Below are 16,534 nucleotides of genomic sequence, written 5' to 3' on the forward strand. Positions count from 1 at the left end.
AAGGAAGCCTTGGCAGATGTCGCGATGCTGGTGCACCCCAGAACGGACGTTCCGACTGCCCTCACGGTGGACGCATCCAACACAGCAGTCGGTGGGGTGCTGGAGCAGCTCATCGAGGGGCGCTGGCAACCCCTGGCGTTCTTCAGCAAGCACCTATGACCACCCGAACTCAAGTACAGTGCTTTCGACCGGGAGCTGTTGGCAGTGTATCTGGCAATCTGGCATTTCAGGTACTACTTAGAAGGCAGGCCATTCACTGCGTTCATGGACCACAAACTGTTGACCTTCGCGTTCACGAAGGTGTCTGATCCCTGGTTGGCTCGCCAGCACCGACATCTGTCCTACATCTCCGAGTACAAGACGGACATCCAGCACGTCTCGGGAAAGGACAACGTAGTGGCAGACGCACTCTCCAGACCAGCTGTCCAGGCCCTGTCCCTGGGGGTGGACTCTGCAGCATTGGCTGAGACGCAGCAGGCAGACGACGAGATGCCCAGCTACAGGACCACAGTCTCGGGTTTGCAGCTGCAGGACTTTCTCGTAGGCCCAGGTGAGAGGACCATCCTGTGAGATGTGGCTACCGGCCAACCTCGCCCCATCGTCCCGGCAGCCTGGAGGCTGCAAGTTTTCGACTCCGTACATGGTTTGGTACACCCATCTATCGGGACAACTGTCCGGCTGGTCTCCAGCAAGTTCGCATGGCATGGACTTCGCAAGCAGGTCAGTGAATGGGCCAGAACGTGTGCGCAGTGCCAAACAGCCAAGGTGCAGCGGCACAGTAAAGCCCCGCCACAGCAGTTCGAACCCACCCACCGGAGGTTCGACCACATTCATGTGGATACCGTGGGCCCCTGAGGAGTACTGTACCTCCTAACTATGGTAGACCGGTTCACGAGGTGGCCAGAGGCAGTCCCGCTCACCGACACATCTGCTGATTCCTGCTCCCGAGCACTGATTGCAACCTGGGTAGCATGCTTTGGAGTACCGGCTCACATTACCTCTGACAGAGGCACCCAGTTCACCTCCAGCCTGTGGTCGGCTGTGGCCAGCCTGTTAGGAATGCAGCTACACCACACTACTGCCTACCACCCACAGTCGAATGGACTAGTGGAACACTTCCACCGTCACTTGAAGTCAGCTCTCATGGCCCCCCTGAGAGGACCTAACTGGGTGAACGAGCTTCCCTGGTTGGAATTCATACAGCGCCCAAAGAGGATCTGCATGCCTCGTCGGCCAAGTTGGTGTACAGCACGCCCCGGCCGTCCCGGGAGAGTTCGTATCAGCCCCAAGGAGGCAAGAGGAAGAACCTGCAGCAGTCCTGGTCAGGCTATGCGAAAGGCAAGGCAACCTGGCCCCCGTACCAACTTCACAGCATGGACGGACCCCGACTCAAGTACCCAAAGACCTGCAGAACTGTGTTTGTGTTTGTACGAAGGGGCTGACACTGGGCACCGCTACAGCGGCTGTACGAGAGGCCATTCAAGGTGATCAACAACAACGGGTCCACATACGTTCTGGACACTGGGGGGAGAGAGGAAGTTTTCACGGTGGACCGACTCAAACCAGCCCATGTGGACTTGGTGCAGCCGGTCGAGGTTCAGGCACCGTGGCGCAGAGGCAGAGCTCCCAAACAGAGGCTGATCCAGACTGTAGACATTGGGGGGGGTTATGTGGCGACCCACTTTCTGCGCAGGCGAACCGGCTCACAAATAGCCAGCACGCGGGGGGAGAGTTTGGCAATGCACCTCTGATGTCATTTCTGCCCGGAGAGGGCGGGCGCTAGGGATTAAATGCCAGCGCCGCGAAGTTTGAATAAACTAGTCTCGAAACGACTTACCGACTGCGTGTCGTTATTTCAGCGCTGTGTGTAGCACAGCACATTGCTACAATACCCCAAAAAGGCAGCATCCATCATTAAGGGCCCCCATCATCCAGGACATGCTCTCTTCTCATTGCACTGTAGGGTAACGTAATTGGTGGAAATGTACATAATTCACAACCACTAACATTGAGCTGGGGTTTCACTTTAAAAGGTCAGTCTGCCATGATGGCAGAATTACGTGAAGGGCATTTTTTCAGTACACTTTGTGTTCAGTCTTCAGGTACTCAATAAATAGGCTGCTATGGCTTTTCTGAAACACAAGGTGCCACCGCCATTTTATTTACAAAAACCTCCACTGGGTGACCCCGATGCACTAGGATGATTCCAAAGTTATCCAACATGCCGGCCAACGCAGTTGCTTTGAAGCTGCCAGAGTTTTGACAGCAAAATGCCATCACTTGGTTTGTACAAGCTGATGTTCAATTCGTGCTTCAAGAAATCTCAGCAGACACCAATAAATATTTCCATGTAGTAACATCGCTCAATAACCCCACGGCTGCAAGAGTGGGGAGTCGGCTGCAAGAGTGGGGAGTCTGCTACAACACCCACCCAAACACGATAAATATTGATTGCTGAAAACTCACCTTTTACAGACTTTTGGACTATCAGAGGCTGAGCATGCCAAATAGTTGCTCTCCTTGCCCAGCCTCGGGAATGCTAAGCTATCGTAACTAATGGACCACATGCTGTCTTTCTTGGCAAATCACCATCCTTACTTTATTTTTTAAATAAGTCTTCATGCAGCAAATGCCTGATCAAGTTCACACAGCCCCTGTTAACGCACCCATTATAGGGAGCTTGCTAAAATGGCTGAGTCTGCACTCAAGTCGGGCAGCGATGCATCATTCCTCCTCCTTTCTCTACTTCAATAAACCTGGTCAGCAAGACCCACAACATAAGGACGCCCACAGCTGCAAAACAGATTACGCCGGGTATGTGTTACCACGCTCACTCTGGTAGGAACGCTAGGAAGTGCTGACCACTTTGCAGCTTCGACAGTGCCAGCGCATTGGGACAACAGAGGAATGTGAACATCGTGGGTTCCAGCTGCCAGTGCCGTCTACTGTTCATTATGGACACCGTTTCAGGCTGATACGGGTGCACAAGTGAGTGTGCTGTCAGCCAGAAGGCAAAGAGCAATGAAATCTTGCTGGAGTCCACCAATAGCAGCAAGATCCAGACTTATGGGACACAACCGGTGATATGCTAGGACTTTTTCTGGTTCAAGTGGCTAAACCTCTGCTTGGCATAGATTTCCTGTGTGCCCAAGGACTGCTGGCTGACCTTTAGAACTGCCGTCTTGTGGATGTCAAGGATTTTGGGTCATTACCCTTCTCCCCCAGTAAATTCCCCACAACAATTATCAAGTGTATGTACCACCACATGTAAGCTTACTCAACTGCCGGATGAATTCACAAACCTCACCAAACCCACATTTTCCACGACAGTCACAAAACATGGGATCAAGCACCATATTTTCACAACTGGCCTGCCAGTTTATGCCACTGCACGTAGACTGGACCCAGAAAAGCTGGCAACCCCGAAGGGCGAACATGCCAACATGCCATTTGGGCTGAAAAATGTAGCACAGACTTTCGAATGGTTGATGGACAGTGTATTAAAAGACTTAGATTTTCATTTTTATTATCTGGATGACATACTTATCACCAGTGCATCCAAATTCGAACATGCACACCTTTTGAGCACTTAAACCAAAACGGGTTGATTATTAATCCTGTTAAATGCCAGTTGGGTTGTCAATTATTGACTTTCTCTGCCATCGCATCTCCACAGAGGGTACAAAGTCCTTCCCATCAAAAGTAGCCACTATTATGGATTTCCCACCGCCCCACGCTGCTAAAAAAATACTAGAATTTTTAGGCATGGTGAATTTCTATCACTGTTTCAATCCACAAGCAGCTCAACTTGTGCTTCCCCTGTATAGTGAGATTTAAGGTACATTTGGAATTCTCTTCCTCCAAGGGCTGTGGATGTTTAATCTATGAGCATATCCAAGTGTGATGAAAACAGGTTTTTTGATCTCTTTCCTGAAGGTGTAAGGAGATCCAGCAGGAAGTAGAACAGTGGGATAGCCCGAGGGACTGAGTGGCCTCTTCCTGCTTATGTCCTTGTGTATAAATGCATTGAGCACCCAGAGATTGCCAAGTTTATCAATACTGTGCACACTGTATCAGCAAGACATGGTCAAAGACTGAGTATAATCCACACACCCCGGCTCCCCAAGCACCCAAAACTCAATCTTGACTACATGGGATAAGGTAGAGAATACAGAGGCGGCACCTTCTATAATATGACACATTGACTGGAAAGGTCCTGCGTTGTAACGGGACAAACTCAGTCATAGAACACTACAGCACAGAAAGAGGCCCTTTAGCCCATTTAGTCTATAACAAGCCATTATTTTGCATAATCCCATCGACCTGAAATTTCCAATATAACAGCAGTAAGAATATCTTCAACTCGCACAGCTCCCTACCATCTACACAAAGACAGCCAAGGATGAGTAACAGATACTGGGCTTGTCAGCAGACGCCCACATCGGATGAATAAAAAACTATTTTCAAGTGAAAACAAGTGGAGCCATCATTAACATAGCCCCAATGTAACTGCTTCCTACAGTGTGCAAATTACACATTCGGTGCCAGGGTCCGAGTCACAAAAGTTACACTTGTCCTATTACTGATGTATCCTGACAGCTAGGAAATGTATTCCTATATACAGAGGCCATAAAGATACCAAAGAATCAATATAATGAAATTTCCCAAATAGCTTTCCAAGGTCAATCAATCCAACCCATCTACTGCTTTATATTTAGTGAGGAGCCAATGTCAGGCCTCATCCAACAGCATGTATATGTATGTGAGTGTGTGCATACACACACGTCAAGCAGCATTATCATAGCACGTTTTTAAATGGCAAAAATGCAACTATTTTGGACTAAAGGAAACTTGGTGAAAATATGAATACTCTAGCAAAGGTTATGAAGAAATTCCTTTACACAAAGTCTGCCAATGCTGAAAATCCACAGAAAGACAGCCAAGATGCTGGAGGGTCTCAGTGGTTCAGGCAGTATCTATGGAAAGGAATAAACAGTTGATGTTTTGGTCCAAAACCCTTCATCAGGACTTCTGGAGAAATTCCTTTGGCTGTGATTCGCATTTTTGCTTGATGAGGCAGCTTTTACTGGCAGAGCCCATCTGGCCAACAATGAGGAACAAAGCCCGGATTAGAATGACCCTATGAACTAACAGCAACCAACAACCCTTAGTAGACTCAGAATTTATATAATTGCAAACAATTAATCCTCTTTTGCTCCCGTCTCAACTCAGTCAAGCTCCTCACTCTACGAGCATCATCAGGCGATCAATCACCGCTTCCCTTCCAGATACGTCTACTTCTCACCCCTCAGGGTGGAGTGCCTCCCCTCTGGTTTTGTGGGCTTTGGGGTTGGTCATGAGGCCAACATGGGAACAGCAGACACTGCCATGGCAGGGACAGCAGATTCCTTACGGGCAGATGGGGTGGTAATCTTCAGCTTTTTTTTTAAAAACTCAGCTTCTTGAGGGGCATGAGGCTTTCCGTGGCATCCCAAATGCTCATCCTCCATTTTGAATAATCACATGCAAGGAAGAACAACAACTCAGTAAGGAATGTCTCCTGGCAGATTTCTACAGATGTACTGTGGAGAGTGTTCTAACTGTATCACTGTCTGGGAGGCTACAGCTCAGGATCAAAGTAAGCTGCAGAGTTGTAGCTCTATCATGGGCAACAGGCTCCATGGTATCCAGGACAGCTTCAAAGAGCGATGCCTCAAAAAGACGAAGGGCACCCATCATGTGCCCTCTTTTCTTTGCTACTGTCAGGAAGGAGGTACAGAAGGCTGAAGGCACACACTCAGTAATTCAACTACAGCTTCTTCCCCTCTGCCATCCAATTTCTGAATGGGCATTGAACCCACGAACACTACCTCACTACTTCCTTTAATTGCCACTTTTGCACGACATATTTAACTTAACTACAAATTTCACAATATATGCCAGTGACAATAAACCTCATTCTGATGCCGGCACCAAAAGGGTGGTCATTGATTTCAGGAAGGGGGATGGTGGACACGCTCCTGCCTATATCAATAGTGATGAGGTTGACAGGATAGAGAGTTAGAAGCACCCAATCTGTCCAACCACATTAACGCCATGGCCCAGAAAGCTTACCAGTGCCTCTACTTCTTCAAAAGGCGGCTAAAGAAATTTAGCACGCTTCTGTCACCTCATCACTGAATTTTATCAATGCACAACAGATAGCATCCTATTTTAATGCATCATGGTTGGTATGGTAACTGCCTTCCACTTGACCACAAGAAACCACAGAGTTGTGGCCACTGCTCAGCACATTTGGAAGCCAGCCTCCGCTCCATGGACTCTGTCTACATTCCCGCTGCATTGGCAAAGAAGTCAGCATAATCAAAATCCCACCAAACCCAGACACTGCCTTTTCCCCAAAAGCCCAAAACACCAGGCTTAAGGACAGTTTCTATCCCACTCTTATTGACTCTTGAATTGAAAAGGCAGGATACTTGGTAGTGTGGAGGAGCAGAGGGATCTGGGGGAACATGTCCACAGATCCCTGAAAGTTACCTCACAGGTAGATAGGGTAGTTAAGAAAGCTTATTGGGTGTTTCATAAGTCGAGGGATAGAGTTTAAGAGACGCGATGTAATGATGCAGCTCTATAAAACTCTGGTTAGGCCACACTTGGAGTACTGTGTCCAGTTCTGGTCGCCTCACTATATAGGAAGGATGTGGAAGTATTGGAATGGGTACAGAGGAGATTTACCAGGATGGTGCCTGGTTTAGAGAGTATGGACTATGATCAGAGATTAAGGGAGCTAGGGCTTTACTCTTTGGAGAGAAGGAGGATGAGAGGAGACATGATATAGGTGTACAAGATATTAAGAGGAATAGACAGAGTGGACAGCCAACGCCTCTTCCCCAGGGCACCACTGCTCAATACAAGAGGACATGGCTTTAAGGTAAGGGGAGGGAAGTTCAAGGGGGATATTAGAGGAAAGTTTTTACTCAGAGAGCAGTTGGTGCGTGGAATGCACTGCCTGAGTCAGTGGTGGAGGCAGATACACTAGTGAAGTTTAAGAGACTACTAGGCAGGTATATGGAGGAATTTAAGGTGGGGGGGGGTTATATGGGAGGCAGGGTTTGAGGGTCGGCACAACATTGTGGGCCGAGGGGCCTGTAATGTGCTGTACTATTCTATGTTTAATTGTCCCCTAGTACGATGAAGTGTCCTCTGAACAGCACAATCTATTATTGTCCCACTCCACTGCACTTTCTCTGCAGCCGTTAATCTTTATTCTGCACTCTGTTGTTATTTTACCTTGTTCTACCTCAATACACTGTCCACCTCTGGCTGGGTCACCCGGGCAAGGGTGCCTGATGATTAAAGACCCAAAACATTTTACGACCCCGTGTTCAGCACTGAAGACGTGTCCAAGTAGCACAAGAAGGTGTATTCTACAACTAACTAGTAATGAACTGATCAGACTGGGCAGCTTGCAAAACGAACCTTTTTGCTGCACCTCGGTACTCGTGACAATTATAAACCGATTTATCAGTGTTTTGAGGTGCATGCTGTGGGTAGCCAACGGTTCAGAGGCGCACAAGTTCAGGCGTAACTGCAACCTGCGTTACTTTGGGTTTTTCAAACATGTCAGGTGGCCAAAAGCTATAGAGCCGTACAGAAGTTGATGGTATTTTCGTTGTCAGCATCCCCCTTTACTGAGAGACACTCTCAAAATATGGAAAGTGACTGCACAATTCCTAGTGGTATTATTGCCAACCTCAAATTGGGGTGATGAGAGATTGGGACACCCTTGGCTTCAGAGTGGAAGCAAATTAGTTTGCAGAGTTTCTCAATTTCCTGCTGTGATGGAGCTGATGGACAGGGTACAACAACAAGCTCTCGAAAGATGACAGAGCCATGTATTTTTATATTTCATTTAACCATACAGCACAGAATAGGCCCTTCCAGACCTTTGAGCCATGCCACCCCTGACAAATCCAATTAACCCTAACCTAATTACAGGACAATTTAAATTGACCAATTAACCTACTCACTACGGGAGGACATACAGTCTCCTTAAAGAACACCAGAATTCAAGTCCGAAATGGCCCAAGCTGTAATACCGTTGCACTAACCGCGACACTACTGTGGCGCCCAGTCTACATCATGTTTGTTGTAGACCCTCTGGTTTAAATCATGGTTTGCACGTCTTCATGGAGCGGTTTTGTATTTGTCAGAGACAAGTTTGAGAAGGATACTCAACTAATAGCCAAAATTGACTACATGCAAGAGTCACTATAATCATTGTTGACATAGAAAGATTAGCCTTATTTCTCATACTAATATCCAGTGAAAGGTGTTGCTTTGTGTTAACAACACAGTCCAAGGATTGCGCTGGGGTAGGCCACAAGTGTTGTCATGCTTCCAGAGACAACACAGCCTGTCCATAAGTCACTAAACCCAACTCGTACATCTCTGGAACGTGAGAGGAAACTGGAGCACCTGGAAGAAACCCACGTGGTTACGGGGAGAGTTTACAAACTGCTTACAGACAGCGCAGGGAATTGAACCCCAATCTTAAAGCTGGTGCTGTAAAGCGTTACATCAACTGTTATCCAACCATCCTGCCCTCTTGAAAGTGAGACATCCGATTGAAAGATGTAAAAACTGACCAGTTCAACCCTCAGCAGCCAGCTACAGACGTGCATTTTGTCAGCAAGACCTCTGGGGATAAGAAACATGGCCAAATTTCAACCCAGCTCACCACAATCCAAACGTGAGCACAATCTACCAAAGAGCAATCAAGAACGGAGCCATGGACCTCCCACTCCCTCCTCTCCATTCAGCAAGCCCCTGAATGTCCATCACACCCACCACACCCCCTTACTCACAATGCCAAAAGCAACGTCCCCAGCTGATGTCATTCCCACGGCTTGTCCAATTACACATCAGGGAGGGTGACTTTCATGGCAACCAATGAGACATGTTTAGGTGCCCCAATTTATTTTTTCCACATGAAAATATTTGCCTCGTCAGCCAAACAATCCACTCAAAAGGTTTGGAAAGCACTCGAGTAAACGCTGTCTTCTGTGAAAAAGACTCAGGTGAAAATGGCAATTACAAGTGGAGTTTCCCCAAATACATCGCACTTCAAATAATTTTCAGTGAACAATACACGCCCATACATTTCTCAAACATCTTGTACAGTTAAAAAAGTTCCCTCATGTAAATTTAATTGTTCCCTGAAGTCACAACATGTACAGCCAAGGTTGACCAGTGTACTTGGAAATTTTTTGTCAAGGGTCAGAGAGTGGAACAGAGAGTAGCCTTTGGGCCACTGGGACAACAAAGTCCAACTGGAGTTACTAGAAATTGGACACTTGCCTTCAAACATTTCAGAATGTTATTGCACAGTGTGCTGACCTGCTTGAAAGCCCGGCACAAGCACCTCTTGATACTCATCCCAAAGGTGGTGCTTGTTACCATTTCTGTGACATAGATAGCAATGCGGGCTTCAAATTCAGAGATAAGGATCTGTAATGCCCTTCATTAACTGAAACTCGGATCTGATTCTTCTGAACCACATCTGATGCACTTAAATTACTTCTCAAAAAACAAGAAACAAAATCAAACACTAGTCCAGATTGGCATGCCATCTTGAAGTTAGCTTTTCGAATCAGATTTATCTCAGTGACAGTGTGGATTCCTGGAGTAACTACGATTTGATGGTATTCAGCTTCCTATACACTGTCACATCAAATATGTCCTGTGCAGGTATGGCATAGGATGTACTATAAACAACCTTCTATACAATTTCATCAAATATTCCTAGGACCGGGACAATGAAGGACTCTAGCCAAATTAAAAAATCAACCAGGTAATGGCGCAGAGTGTTGATTACACTATCATAACAGACCCCAGATCAGTCCAGGCACACTAACAGTCAGCTGTCCATCAATGACTAGGAATCATGTGCCCTCCTCTAACACCAGGTGAAAAAGGGAGTTCCAGCAGTAGCTGTACAAAGACAATACATGAAACCACCAGCTAAATATCTTGAGCATTTATTTGGAGTAGGGTGAGCAGTTTTGGGTCTTTTATCTAAGAAAGGGTGCAGAGGAGGTTCACAAGAATGATCCCGGGAACAAAAGGGTTAACATATGAGTAGTATCTAGGCCTGTACTTGCTGGAGTTTAGAAGAATGGGGGGGGGGGGAGGGGAAGTCTCATTCAAACCTATCATGTATCCAAAGGCAAAGAATGGACGTGAAGAGGATGTTTCCTACAGTGAGGGAGACTAGCACCAAAGCATACAGCCTCAGAATAGAGACACATCCCTTTAGAATAGAGATGAGGAGGAATTTCTTTAGCCAGAGGATGGTGAGTTTGCAGAATTCATTGCCGCAGACAGCTGTGAAGACCAAGTCATTGGGTATATTTTAAAATAGGCTGTTAATTGGTAAGGGCATCAAAGTTTATGGGGAGAAGACAGCAGAATGGGGTCGAGAAGGATAATAAATCAGCCACGATGGAAAGGCAGAGCAGACTCAATGGTCATAATTCTGCTCCTATGTCTTATAGCATAGTTGTCACGAGTACGAATTCAAAGTTCAAGTAAATTTTATTATCAATGTACATATTTGTCACAATAGACAACCCTGAGACTCATTTGCCTTTCCTTGTGGGCATACTCAACAAAACTACAGGACAAGGGTCACCAATCTTTTTTTGCACCGCGGACTGGTTTAAATATTCTTGCCTCAGACCAGGGGTGGGGTGGGGGCGGTGTGGGTGTTAATATCGACCGGAATATAGGTGGTAAGTCAACGATAAGTCACTTATAAATGGCCAATACACTCAATTTTTGTTTCTAAAAGGGTTTATCTAACGAATTTAATATTAAACCACGCATATTTTCCTCGCATGAACATAGTGATAAATCAATTATAACTCACTTATAAGAATAGCATCATAACATTTTAAGTAACATTTGGATATTAAACACACAGCACTTATTTTCCTCGTATGAACATATAAAATCATTGCAACACATCAGTGAGAGGACAAGGGCCAGAGGTCCCCGTACCGGGGCCACGGCGGTCACAGTCCGGAGTGGGCGACTGAGCGAGCAAGGAGTGAGACAGGGCACGCACCCGCCCCCTTGTAGGATCTATTGGCCGACAAAAGTTTGGCTAGAGGGATGACTTTCAGTAGATCGCAGTGAGGTCGCTGCTCTGCTACTTACGAAACCCTGAGCCCAAATTAGGTTGTCTGCTAATATTTTAGCACCGGGATCCCCACGAACATTCGGTGTGGTAAACAGGTTTAGAGGCGGCGCCCATCTGTCCGCACTCCAAGCCGGTAGCATCAGCACTTCTCGCCGGACGGTTACCCAAGGCCAACCAGTGATCCCTGGCGCTAGGGTATCATTGCATTTAGGCGACTGATGACCTCATGGGCGTGACAGGGAATGAGGAAAGGTGCAGCTGACTCGTATCGTTTTCTCGCGGCCTGGTAGCACATGCTTTGCGGCCCACTGGTTGGGAACCACTGCTATAGGACATTAACTATAACAGAAACAATGAATGGCTGCCAAACTAGTGTTTTCAGCCAGAGTGCAGGAGACAACAGTCCATGCAAATACAGAAAGAAGAAACAATAACATATTTAAATAAGAAATAACTATTGAGAACACGAGATGAAGAGTCCTTGAAAGTGAGTCCATTGGTTTTTGGAATATTTCAATGATGGGGCAAGTGAAGTTATGCCTTTTCTTCAAGAGCCTGATGGTTGAGAGGTAGCAACTATTCCTAATCCTGGTTGTGTAAATCCAAAGGGCTCTTGTACCTTCATCCTGATGGCAGCAGCAAAAAAGAAAGCGCATGTCCTGGGCAGTGGAGGTCCCTGATGATAGATGCTGCTTTACTATGACAGTGTTTCACATAGATGTGCTCAATAGCTGGGATGGCTTTACTCATTATGGACTGGGCCATGTCCAATACTTTTTGTGGAATTTTTATCACAGATTCAACAATATATTTTTTCTAGCAAATTACAATAGACTAAACTGACCATTTATTGTTAAATCCTAATTTCACTATTACCATTCTGGGAAGATTCCTTGGGATCTATGCCTTGACTGGTAAATGGCAATTAGTAGATTTTTAATATCCATAGGCCAATGATACACAAGCAACAGATACTCTGTGCTAATTTCATCCATAGTTCACATTTTAAAAAATAAAACTACCAGGAATATAACTTTTCAATTATCTCTCCAACAATAGTCAAATAAAAATAAATGCTTACTCTCTACAATATACAGCCAAAGTCGCAAATACTGGTTTGAAAATGAACAAAAACTGAGTAGGTTAAAAATACATAAAGCACTAGTGAGATTCTGCCGGCAGTATAGTGTTCCAAATAAGGCGAGAACTTTAAATATATAAAAATAATATGCTGCTTGTGACTTTTAGCACCCAGAACTGCAAAAACACCCAAGAGTAACTGAATAAATGTGATTAAAACAAATTTAAACCAAAAATATACAAGCACTTGCAACTACAGTTAAATATTTGACTAACTTCAAAATACTCACAACAGAATCGGGCCATTTCCTAATGCCAATGTTATATAGATATGTAGATGTCAAATAATGCAAATACCACAAGAGATTAATTTGCAATTTCCAGATGAGAAATTCAAAATGAGAAACTATGATCTGACTTTAAATGTGGATGAGCAGCAGGCACTAAAGTGTCTGAAGCTATTAAATCCAGCCAGTGAATGTCACTTATTAACAAACTACCATTTAATAATAAAATAATGCTCCAACTGTATACGCAAGTCACCTCAACAGCTCTACTGCATTATTACAACTGCACCTCAGCAGCAGAATAATATCACGCTCTAACTCAAATGCACCTTTACAAAACCGCAAGGTAGCAGAATACTGCATGGCATTAACTGCAGCTCAAAGTGACATAAGGCCGCAAACACGACCATATCTGAGCAGTAGAATAATTCATAGCAATGCAAATCATTATTAAACAACACATTCACTTGAGCAACCCCACAGGCAATCCCAGAAAATGCAGGGCAAGATTAATAAACACCCACATGCACAGTTTGCAAATTTGCCTCCCTAGATAGTGGCGCAGCTCGTAGAGTCTCACAATGTCAGATGCAGGTTCAAACCTGACCTCCAGAGCTGTCTGCATGTTTTTCCTGTGACTGCACGGATTCCCTCCCACATCACAAAGGTGATAGATTATTTAGAGATGCAGAGCAGAACAGGCCCTTCTGGACCAATGAGCTGTACCGCCCAGCAACCCATCTATTTAACCCTAGCTGATCACAGGACAATTTACAACCACCAATTAACCTATGAATTGATGCATCTTCAGAATATGGGAGGAAGCTGGAGCTCCCGGTAGAATCCCACACAGAAAAGGGGAGAACGTACAAACTCCTGACAGACAGCGCCTGAACTCCAGAATATCCGAGCTGTAAGAGCTTTGCACTAACCATTACATTACTGTGGCACCAATTCAGCACTCAAAATCTCCCCCAGTGTGTGGGTGAACAGGAGAATCAGGGGGAAGTTGATGGGAACAGGAAAAGCATAACTGAAGGAATTAAAGTAAATGGGTAGTTGAAAGCTGGCAAGGACTCAGAGGTATGTTTCCATGCTGTCTCTATGACTCTATGAAGTTTTACAAATCTACTTTTACAATAAAAGCAGGAAATGTGAAAAGTTCACTTCTACATCTGAAGTCACTTTGAATATAAAAAGTGGAAGGTAGATGGAAACTTTCACAAAGACTCTGACATGGTGGATTAAAAGCTAACAGTGTTGAAGGATCTCAGTGCGTCAAAAAGCATCTGCTGAGGCAGAGGGATGGCAGACGTTTGGGGTTGAGAATCCATGTCAGGATAGGTGTGTGGAAAGGAAGGAGGAGAGAGAGGTGGTCAAGTTGGGGGGGGAGGTGAAGGGGACTGCGGATGAGGGGTAAGTTGGGGAGGGCAGCTGATGGGACTGGAGCGAGGGGTGAAAAGGGGAGGGAGATACTGTGGTGGGGAAATGGGGATGAGGAGGGGAAGAGATGATGTGGGCGCGCGTTCACGCTGATTGCGCGGGCGAGGTTTTCCCGCCGAGGGCGGAGGTTGAAGGCGCACGTGCACAAGGCCGTGGTGAGGGGAGGAGGGAGAGATTTAACGGCTCGGGAGCGCGCAAGTACATCTCTCTTCCCCCCGCCACACACACTCAATATACCCTCCGGTAAACAACCCCCAATGTACATAAACAAACCATCTAGCCGCCACTGAGCGACCCCCCAGTATAAACTATGCAGAGGCCGGGGCCTCCAGTGACCCCCACCCCAAGCGGCGCCCTCGTGCTCTCCGGTGGTTGGTCCTTCCGGCGCGATTCCATCCCGTCTCCCGCCCGCTCCCGGCGACCAAACAATCTCTCCTCCGCCTCCCTCTCTTCCTTCCACCCTCCCCACAACCATCCGTGCACAGGCGGCGGGCTCTCATTTACCGGCTTAGGCCGCAGGCGCCGGCGTATTCCTCGGGCTCTGACCGACGCTCCGCAGCGCCGGGCGGCTCTTGCGTCTCTGATTCGCTCCCACGTTTTTTCTTTCCCCCTCCCCTCCCCCAACACCTCCCTCTTTCACCCCCCTCCCAGACACCGGCTCCTATTGCTTCCTTCCTTCAAATGATAATAGCCCTCCCCTCCATTCCCCCGCCCCCTCCCCCCCCCCACCTTCATTACTCACTCCTCCTCTCGCAGACCAATCCGGCACTTGCTACCTCCGTCCGATAGGGGCAGGCGGGAGGCTTCTCGGCCCAGAGTGCTGGCAACGCGCAGGAGAGCCCGCCTGTATATTGCGGCCTTGAAGCCAACTGGAAGGGTGGGCGGCCATCATTGATCAAGGCAGGAATGTCAAGCCGCCGTACTCCCATGAGTAAGGAATCAGAAATTATCATTGACCATGAGCCTTCATTCCCTCCCCATCTGGTTTCACCTATCACCTGGCAGCATATACTTCTCCTTCGTTCACTCCATCCTACATTCGGGTTTCTGCCCCCCCTTCCAGTTGCGAAGGATCTCCGCCCGAAACATCAACTGTCTATTCCCCTATAGACGCTGGAGGGAACAGTTTTGCAGCCACATACAGATGAACTCAAAACATACTTTGAGATAGTACCACCCACTTCCCAGGGAAAAACACTGAAGGATATGTATTTATGGTGGGGGGGGGGGGTGAATTTTAAAGATGAACAGGGCAAGTTTATTTTAAAATACACAGTAATAGGTGCTGTCAGGGGCCAGGGTTGGACACAAATGTGCAAGGAATCGAGTGATGTGGATCTGTACAGGTAGAAATTAGTTTAATTTGAATTATATTTGTTGCACAATGAGCCAAAGGATTCGTTCCCGTGGTGTTTGTTCTAAATCTCTTCTAAACTGAGGTTATAAAAGAGACTGCAGATGTTGGAATCTGAAGGTGGAAAAAAAAACTGCAGGAAAAATCAACTGATCAAGCAGCATCTGAGGCAAAGTTTTAGTTCAGGGGTAGTCAACCTTAAGCACAAATGATTTTCTAGGATGCGTTATTCATTAATTTGAAGCAAAACATAACTAGATGTACTTAAAGGATAATTCCCATATTCCAAGTTTTTATGGCATTTATCTTGCCCACAGTCCGCTCATTAATACTCGATCGGTCCACAGAGGCAAAAAGTTTGCCGACCCCTGTTTTAGTTGATGTTTTGGGTCAAGACCCTGCATTAGCACCACACTTCTGAAGGTATGGATAGGTTCCCATTGCCTTGTTGATATGTCACCAATAAAGATTATGGTGTGGTACCTAAGCTGCACAGCAAATGGCCAGTTTAGGCTTCATTAGGACTGCTTGGTCCAAGTGTGGACCAGCAACAGAATGACCCCCTAGAAGCAAGAGGGCTTATCCTCGACATGAATTTAACCTGGCATAGCATCGAGGATCTCAGGTCAGTGCACCTCAAGAGGAAATGGCTCCAGTATTCAGTCATAGCTCAAAGGTTGGAGGTCAGTCAACTCAGTTTCAGTACATTAATGGCCATCTTAACCTGCTTCTGTGACCTTCCATCATCAAGGTAAAAAGTCAGCAATGTTCAATTCTATCTCCAACTCCATTTACAGGATCCAGAGTTTGGCCTGATTTGGGGGTGGGGGGGGGGCTGTAACTTCACAGAAATGCCAAGCATTGAACATCTCAAGAACTGAAGTACAATGCTTTGATATTTAATGGTGTTACTGTCACCAGATTCTCCCAATACCCAGAGCCTGGGGGTTATTAACTTGAAACATAACAGTAGTGACAAACAGTCAGGACTGGGTATCCTCTGGCATAGGTAGGAAAAGTGAGATGGTCCTGAAGAGAGAATGCAGGGAGCTATGTAGAAAGCTGAAAGCAGGACCTCTAGGGCAGCAATTTCTGTGTCATGTGCCAGTGAGGGTGAAAATAGGATGATATGACAGATGAACATGTGGCTGAGAAACTGGTGCAGCG

The 16,534-nt window shown here is 46.4% G+C and overlaps 1 protein-coding gene across 3 annotated transcripts in view; it reads right to left on the bottom strand.

The window, feature by feature from the left end:
- The window catches only part of adar (adenosine deaminase RNA specific), a 120,355-nt gene extending 105,381 nt beyond the window's left edge, over positions 1-14,974 (bottom strand). Inside the window, exon 1 of one of the 3 annotated variants that reach the window (XM_059980040.1) lies at positions 14,756-14,974. The gene's annotated coding sequence lies outside the window, so the exon portion shown is untranslated. Of the gene's footprint in view, positions 1-14,517; positions 14,657-14,755 lie in introns of those variants that run through there. The other 2 variants (XM_059980037.1, XM_059980039.1) reach the window with 2 other exon arrangements.
- Between the last annotated feature and the right edge of the window lie 1,560 nt (positions 14,975-16,534).

This window comes from Hypanus sabinus, chromosome 9 (assembly GCF_030144855.1).
Source record: "Hypanus sabinus isolate sHypSab1 chromosome 9, sHypSab1.hap1, whole genome shotgun sequence".
Classification (NCBI taxonomy): Eukaryota; Metazoa; Chordata; class Chondrichthyes; order Myliobatiformes; family Dasyatidae; genus Hypanus; species Hypanus sabinus.